Raw genomic sequence first — 6,667 nt, forward strand, 5'->3', positions numbered from 1 at the left:
CTGAGCCCCATGTTGGGCTCCCCACTCAGCGCCCAGTCTGCTTGGGAGTCTCTCCGCCTCCCGCCCCTCCCCCTCCCTGCTCACGCCTGTGTGCTCGCGCTCCCGCGCTCTCAAAATAAAAATAAAACAAACAAAACAAAACACAAACTAAAAGCTCCAGCTCTGCCCCAGCAGCGGGCTGACACCCCAGCCTCGCTGGCCCGACAAGCTCCTCACAGCTGCACGCGGACAGCCCGAGCTCACGGGCGCGACCTGCAGACTCCCCACAACGGCTCGGCCGCGACGGCCCCGCCTTGGAGGATGCCAGCTGTGCCCCTCCGGTGGCCTGAGCCTCATCTCGGGTCCCCCTGGCCTCCTGGGTTGCTGCACCTCCTGTGAGCGCCATGTTCCCCACGGACGGGGACCTGACCGACCCCAGCGCCCCGCCCGCCCTCCTGCCCGCTGCCCACCTGATTTCCAATCCCAGACAGCCCACGATGGCCCCACGGGGGACATAACCTGACGTCTTTCCTGTGGTCGGCCTGCCCTCTCCCTCAGCCTGGCGGGAGCGCCACGTGGGCTCGGCCTTCCGCGCTCGGCCTCCTGCTGCCGTGGGCGCTCAGGACACAGCTGCCCTCTGTTAAGTGCACGGACGCGAGAGGCGCCCGTGGGAGCCCAACGAGGGGAGAGGTCCCGCTCTCGTCCCCGGCGACGGCAGGCAGCGCTCGCCCCGCAGGCTGGCGAACTGGCCCTCGGGCTCGGAGCAGTGCCACCCGCCGCGGCCCCTCCCTCGGTCACACCGCAGACACGTGGTCCCGGCGCCGAAGGGGTGGGCGGGGCCGCCCACCTACACACACACACAGGTCAGAGCCAAGCACCACCCGAACGCGGGATCAAAGCAAATTCGACTCTGGCTGCTAAGGCTCCTAGAATGTCTTGCACTAGAAAACAGGGGGGAAAACCCTTAGGACCCCAGGCAATTTGTGCTTTCCACCTTGCAGACTCACCGTTTCTATGCTTTTTAGTTAGTGTGGCTGGAGGTTACTCAACATACCCTCTACTAAAAGAAAAGAAAAACAAGGCAACCACGGAAAATGAGTGGAACTGCCCACAGTGGCTGGACACCCGCCAGCCGTGGGCACCTGCCAACGAAGGCCCTGGGCTAGGCTTGTGTTTGCTCCTGGGCTGTGCAGGGGAACGTGCTTCTCCACCTGAACCAGGACCGGGGTGGGTCTGAGTTGAGGGCCCCCCACCCCAGGCCCCAGGCCAGCACAGACGACCTCTGCCGAGCTCTGGCATCACTGGGTGACAGGCTGGCGCTCCAGGCTCAGGCTCTGGGCTGGTCTCCCCGGCTGCCAAGGGCAAGGCACCCATGTCTGTCTTTTCATGCCCCACAGAGCACTTACTCCGAGGGTCAGTGACCGCTGACTCACGAGTGCCTCATGTAAACCACGTCATCCCTTGTTACCTTGTACAGAAACACGAAGTTCTACAAACCAAGTCCCATTTGTAACAAATTCAGATTTAGAAACTTGGAACACTTACAATAGGATATTATATTACCTAATGGAGACACCCTTCTTAAAAATTAATTGTTAGACTGAAAAAACAATTCCATCATAAAAGCAACTAACTGAAGCAAATAGAAGGGAAAAAAGACAGGTTCCCCTTCCTCTTCCATCCCGTTCCTCGTGCTTCCCCCAATACACACGCACACTTCCTCCTCCAACACACAGGCACACACTCACGCACACGTATGCACAGCACGCACACATGTGCACACACACCCACATGGGCGCGCACGCGCACACACACACACGCACACACACACCAGCCCCGGGCCCTGGGGCCTGGAGCAGCTCCTGCTGTCCACAGCTGGCCCTCCACCATTATCTGTTCAACAAACACTGTGCGCCTGTCCAGGTTGCTTTTGACATGTACGCACACGAAAACCGGCTCCTTCTATACGTTCCCCACGACCAAGTGGCGGTTTCACTTCATGTGTCGGCACTTCTTTTGAAGTAAACCTCTGCACTGTGTCATGAACTGAAGGACCTCTGGCGTGGTTTTGGGAGGGGACGTGCGGTTCTTAGATTACGATTTGCTTTTTATTATGGAGAATCTTGAAAATAAATGGAAGTGGACAGAACCAAATAACGAGGGTTACCGAGGTACTCTCCCCCAGACCCGACCACCCCGGGCAAGGCCGCCCCTCCTCACCCACCCACCTCCCACCACGCCGATCGGAAACAGACCCCAAATGCTCTCTGGCTTCCTCTGCACACACTCCCATGACCGCGGCTCACAGGTAAAGGTCATTTCGTCACGACCACGGCACTGTTTGTAAGGAATACGACCATTCTTTTAAAATCATCACTCACGCGACAAATACCAACTGTCTCATAAATACCATAATTTTTTAAAGGAATGATTCTTGAGTCAAATCAAGTGCTGGTCTGACCACATTTTGTCCAGAGCCTGCTGTCCCGGGTTGCTGCTTAGAAGTGACCCAGGCAGAGGGTGTAGCCTGCACTCTCGTGGACAGCACCTGAGGCTTTTAGACCGAAGAAGGGACCCCATCCCACGGGAGGTGCACCCAGACCTCGGACGCCCGGAGCTGCTTCAAAGCCCAGGAGTGGCAGCAGGCGCAGGGAGCTGGCCCTGGCACGGCACTGCCAATAAAAATCTGTGAGCTCGGGGAGGGTCAGACAAGCTGAAAGTGAGCCATTCAAGGAACTGGGATGGGCCATTTGCTCAGCCCCAAAATCACCTTAATTGTCGTGCCGGCAAACGCCACCCCCGCTCCAGGCGAGGCCCACTACGCGCCCTCCCGAATCAGCAGATATTTCCTCCTAGTAAATCCTGGCTTCCCTGTGTCACCCCCACCAACAGCGGGCAGCCTGGAAATTACTGCGAGCTGAGCTCCGGCTCCAGTGCCAAGGAGCCTGCCTGACCGGCCCTGCTCTCGGGCAACACCCCAAGACGTCCCCAGACGGCCACAGCCCCATGGTGTGGGGGGAGCTGTGGCAGCTGCACCTGCCACGCCCAGGGCAAACCCAAGACCCAGAGAGAGAGGACCTCCCCGCCCTCCCCTCACCCCTGGTGCCCCCATCACTTCTGTTCGGCCATTTTCCTTCTTCTAGTCTCCCTTCTGCCATGGTGACAGGTCCAGAGAGAAGAAACTGCTCCAGCTGGGAACTGCGAAGACGGCCTTTCTCCCAGCGCCGACCCCTGACTAGCAGGGGACAGCAAATTCATCTGTAGGGTTTTGCATGGCCAACTTCATCGTCCAGCCAGTTAACGACTCCCGGAAGAGCCCGGGGGCCCTCAGAGCCACTGCCCGCCACCTCACCTCCCAGCAGTTCTTTCAACCAAGCAAATTCTTAGACGAAGAGGAAAGTCACTGTAAATTATGGAACAATCGGGAAGTGAATCCCCTGCCACAGAAGCAGGGGGATGCCTGGGGACAAGGGTTCCAGCTGCTGACCTGGGGGCTCCTGCCCCAGACTCACCAGTCAGGACACGGTGTGAGAAACACTGCCCGTTCCTCCCCAACTACCAGATATGGGACCCAGAGGGAGGAGCCGAAGGCCTCGGCCTGTCCACACTGGGTGTGGGAGAGGCAGAGGACCCACGATCTTTGCGATGAGTTATTGATTTTGCTATGCACTGGTCCAGACCGGCCATTAGCGTGCACTCTCAAGACTGGCCTAGACATCCCTGGCTGGTGTGGGGAAGGCCCTCGAGATGAAATCTGCCTCAGATAACCCACACGGTGGGGATCTCAAGTGAATGATGTCATTAAGGTCATCGCCCTGCCTCCTCCTTCCCCGCCCCCCACCCCCGAGTCACTGGACAGCTGTGCAGCACGGCCTTGCACCCCACACCCCAGCTCGGGTGCGTGCACTGCCCGCCAGGGCCTGAGCAAGGCCAGCAGGCCACCTGGTCACCAGGGAAGGGGGCTCTGCAAACACTGCATTTCCCAACAGACATGTGCTAGTCTGGGCAGAGGGTGGGCAGAGGAACTCAACAGTACTATTTCAGAGGCAAACAGATGGCAAAGCCCATCATGGGGAGTCAGTCACTGCCCCCACCCCCAGCTCATGGTCCTGCAAGGGAGGGACCCACTAGGGCTACCTCTCAGTGTCACCGATTAGCTCTTACTCCTCCGTTTCATTCACCTGCCGGCTGTACTGCAGACACATCCGGCCTGAAGTGAAGGTCTGGCTCCCTGAGGGCCAGTCCTGGGCCACAGAGACAGCCAGTGAGTCCCTCCCCATCCCCTCTTCCCTGAGGCTTTATCCCCGGTAGCACTCGGTGCCTGGAGTACTCAGAGCAGGCTGGCTTTATTCTTTTCTATTTTTGCAGACGATGTGCACAGACACCAACCGTTCAAGTGACAATTGGGGCATTATCTCCACCAGAATCCTGGCCCCGGCACTGGCTGAGGCAGCCTGTTTCTGGGACACAGTAAACACTCCCAAATAACGGTGCCCAGGCCGCCAGCAGGCTGGCCCCAGGCCTGGGGCAGATATGAGGTGACAGCCCACGATGTCACTTCATCCCCTGCAAAGGAAACTTCCGCTCCGTGGCGCCTAGTGGACCCGAATAGATTCAGAACAGGAGGGCCAGCTGCTTGGCCACAAGCCCCAGGTCCGGCCTGGGCTGCAGCGGCCTGGCCACCCACAGGCCTGGCTATGTTCAAGGTAAGAGGAGGCTTTAAAACAAAAGCAGAACAACTTCGGGAGGCACAGGGCTGGAAAGCAGGGCCCAGCCCTTGACAACAGGCCTCATTTTCCGTGAACTGCCCACCTACAGACTCACATGCACCCCCCCACCCCAACACTAAATCCGACAGACGAAGAGAAGGACCACCACCCAACTGTCTCTTCCATGCGTGCACTGGCAAACCCCCAGTGGATTCAGCTCCCCGCCGCTCACCAGGCGGCTGCAACAGGTGCAGCCCCAGCTAAGGCTACTGAGTCTCCTTGGCTGTTCTGGAATCACGCAGCTAAAACCCTGAAGGAAGCCGAGGCCTGCAGCACTCACCGCCAGGGCCCTGACCTGCCCCACCTGTCTGAGTGCGCGCCTCCGGTCAGGCGCACGGGGGCCGCGGCCTCCGGACCGAAATAGAAGTCCGCGGAGCCCGGCCAGGCCAAAGCGGCCGGAGCCGGCAGGGGCCCAGCCGCCAGGGACACGGCGGGCCTGGTATGAGCGCCGCCCCCGCTTGCAGCCCCGAACGGCTGCGAGCCCTGCGCCCCCGGAGCCACCTGCGCGCCGGGCCAGGAGGCTGCTCGTGAGGGGAGGGGTCCCGCAGGTCCTGGGAGGGGCCCCGGGGCTCCCAGGCGGAGACTCTGGGAGGGTCCAAGCAGGGGACTCCGGGAGGGTCCGGGGGTCCGGAGAGGAGTCAGGGGTCTCCGCGGCGGAGACTCCGGGACGGTCTGGCGGGGTGGAGGCTTCGGGGGGGGGGGGCTATTAGGGGCCCGGGGTCTCCGGGAGCGTCCGGCCGCCCCCGCGCACCTGCCGGGCCCGCGCGCTCCCGCCGCCCGCCGGCCCTTACCTGGCGTGGCGCGTCCTGGCCGCGCGTCCCGGCAGTGCCCGGCCCGGCGAGCGCGGGCGCAGGAATGGCGGCGGCGGCGGCAGCAGCGGCAGGCGGGGCGGGGGCCAGAGCCAGCTTGCGCCGGGCTCGGAGGGGCGGCGAGGCCCGGCGGCGCGGGGATGCTGCGGCGCGCGAGGGCGCGGAGGCCGGCGCGGGAGGGAGGGCGCGGGGCGGTGCGCAGGCCCCTCCTCCGCTCCCCGCCTCCCCTTCCCGCCGCCTCCTCCTCCCTGCCCGACTGCCCGTCCGACTCCTCCTCCCCCACGTCTCGTTCCCTCCCCTTTGCCCTCCCCTTTCTTCACCTTCCTCCACTACTCTCTCCCCTCCCGCCTCCCCTCCCTCCCTCTCTCCTCCTCTCCCTGCAGGGCCTCAGAGGCTGCCCCCTGCCTTGGTCAGACCTCTGCTGGGACCAGCACCGGTTCCGATGAAGGGCCCAGTTACCCTCCTTCCTCATCACCTGCTAATGGACCAGCTTGCCCTTTCTGGGAGCCTGGCCTGACCGCTCGCTTTCCAGGCCCCCCAAATCCCCAAAGTCTCCTGCACCCCCAGGCTCTCTCGTCAGCTCTGTTGGGAGTCTGTCCTGCACAAATGTGTAGACAGACCATGTGGGCTCCCAGGATGGTTGCTTCTTTGCTTCTTGGTAAATCTGACTTTGGGCAAGAACATTCCAAATAGACCCCCTGCATTTTCCCAGAGTGAGGTGAGTGGGTACCTCGTCCAGTCTAGGTCTGTCCAAGCCCTTCTGGGCCTCTGTGCCAAGTGTTTGCCAAGTGTTCACTGTCTTCTACACCAACTGGCAAAAAGTTCCCCCGTGTGGCCCCTGGTGACATGTTTGTACTAATGCAGGGCCTGGGGGGGCCCTGGGTGCCCTCGCAAGACTGCTCCCTTCGGCCCTGGACGGAGAGGTGACCTTGGGAAGGTGTCTGGCTGGGCCAGCAGGCCTGCTGAGGGATGCTGTCCAGAGAAAGGAACAGAGTTCCCCATGAGCCAGCGGGGATTGTACCCCGTGCAGAAGTCCTCGGGGCTCCCTCTCTGGGCCTGGCCCTCATCGCCTAGGCCACAGCGCCCTCCGAGGGTACCCGGGACTGCTCT

The 6,667-nt window shown here is 61.6% G+C and overlaps 1 protein-coding gene across 1 annotated transcript in view; it reads right to left on the reverse strand.

Annotated features, from left to right (window-relative positions):
- Window positions 1-5,821, reverse strand: part of SEMA4D (semaphorin 4D) — a 96,092-nt gene extending 90,271 nt beyond the window's left edge. The window contains exon 1 of the mRNA XM_087858902.1: window positions 5,540-5,821. The gene's annotated coding sequence lies outside the window, so the exon portion shown is untranslated. The remainder of the gene's footprint in view (window positions 1-5,539) is intronic.
- Window positions 5,822-6,667: the final 846 nt, after the last annotated feature.

Source organism: Ursus americanus, chromosome 34 (genome assembly GCF_024610735.1).
Source record: "Ursus americanus isolate L20-20 chromosome 34, mUrsAme1.1.p, whole genome shotgun sequence".
Taxonomy (NCBI): domain Eukaryota; kingdom Metazoa; phylum Chordata; class Mammalia; order Carnivora; family Ursidae; genus Ursus; species Ursus americanus.